The sequence below is a fragment of the Medicago truncatula genome, chromosome 8 (assembly GCF_003473485.1).
Source record: "Medicago truncatula cultivar Jemalong A17 chromosome 8, MtrunA17r5.0-ANR, whole genome shotgun sequence".
In the NCBI taxonomy this organism is placed as follows: Eukaryota; Viridiplantae; Streptophyta; class Magnoliopsida; order Fabales; family Fabaceae; genus Medicago; species Medicago truncatula.
Window position 1 is genome coordinate 14,114,897 of NC_053049.1, and position 2,013 is coordinate 14,116,909.

The window sequence follows — 2,013 nt, forward strand, 5'->3', positions numbered from 1 at the left end:
AAAATAAAGAAATTCTTCACCTTTGATCCTTTGTAAGATCTCACAAAAGAAAAACGTAGATGTGTTATACTAATTAACAAAATACATATTTACTATACATTTAAAATTGATATTGGTTTTTTTTTATTAGTATATTATTTTTGTAGTATAGTTAGCTATAATCTCAAACTCCTTCGACAAACCCATAAAATTAAGAACTTATTATTTTCCCTTATTTAGTTCTCTATGTTCAAATTCCTTTTTCATCTTCTTTCTTTTTCTAATTTACTTTCTCTCTTCTCATAAAAGAAGTAAAAAAAACAGAAAAATTCCTCTTTAAAACCGTCATCAACCCACCTTTTATACCATGATGTGCCTTATTAGGTATCTCACCAAGTCACAAATACAAAGAGTCTCATAGTTAAAAGAGAGATGTTAATGTATCAAGTGTGAGTTAACCTATTGGATGCAAGAGTAGTTGTTAAACAACATATTAGTGAGATGACCCGTATACCTAATGTCTTAAGGTTTTGGGTCAAAATGTGGTGTCAATCTCATTTGTGGGGATTCTCTTAGCCGAATATGATGATTCAACTCATTGTATACTCCCGCAGAACTATGAACATTAAGATGAATTGCTTTCTTAGCTTTTTAATGTCATTTGCCTAAAAAAAATTATATTAAATAGAAAAATTATTTAAATTTTTACTTTATTTTAAATCCCTTCGTTTTTGGTCTTTGGTTGGGAACAAACCATGGAAAAACGTCAATGTCTTATGATGAGTTGATAAGATGCATACTTATATTATTTTAAGGGTTAATGATGTTTTACCCCCCATGTAATATAGGTCATTTTTTTTTCCCCCATGTAAAATAATTTTTTTTATTTACCCCCCTGTAATTTTTTTTTTTTTTTGGAATACCCCCTCTAATAGGTCATAAAAAAATGACTTTATTTTTTTTTTGCAGAATTTTTTTTTTTTTTATGACCTATTAGGGGGTATTCCAAAAAATATATATTTTACAGGGGGTAAATCAAAAAAAATATTTTACAGGGGGAAAACCAAAAATGACCTATATTCCAGGAGAGTAAAGCACCATTAACCCTTATTTTAAATTCCTTCACTTTTGATCTTTGGTAAATGAGTTACATATACGTACCCAACAAAAGAAAATGTACAAATTTTGATCTTCAATAGATGTAATATGTGGGAGTGCAAATAATATAAATAATGGTCGATGTTTCAAATTTAAAAAGCAAGAAAAAATCTGCATCCTTATTTACTTTGAAATACATTGAAATTGTTTGATTGTCAACGATATTGCTATAAATACAATAATTATCCGTTAATTGGTATTATATATCTCTAAAAAATGTTTGATTAGAAATATGATATTGTAAAATTTGCACTAACATAGTAAATGCTGACAAAAAAACAGGATTAAAATAAAATAGAAGGGAACAGATGGAGTAGTAAAGTTAGGTTAATAAAGACGCGGTGGAAAAGACGTAATCAAAGGAATTCAGTAAATTTAAATGATGATGGTCTTATTAAAAAAACCACATGACTTAATAAAATTCACATAAGCAATTGCATGATTTATAGATCGTAAAATATAAAAAGTGATGAAATATGCTAAACTTAATGGTTAATTAATTGTTAAATAGTTAGTAATGCATTTATTAGGAAAACTATTGCAATTATTAGCATTTAAAAATAAGAAGAAAATTTGGCTAATTTTCACATTGAACGTTAATTTTTTTTTGGCTATTTTTCACCATAAATCAATCAAAATAAATGACAAATTTAAATATGTATAATGCATGTAATTCAATGTGTTGAAACTTATTGGAAAAAAAATGCTAACATTTTCGGTTACCTAATCAAATTCAAATTCCGTTTGTTTTTTTTTCTATTATAAACTCTATCATATATTGGGTGTACATAAGAAATAAGAAATAACATTAAATTGTGTGTACATAAGAAATAACATTAAATGATCCTTTCACTAATAGGTTGCCACATGTACTTT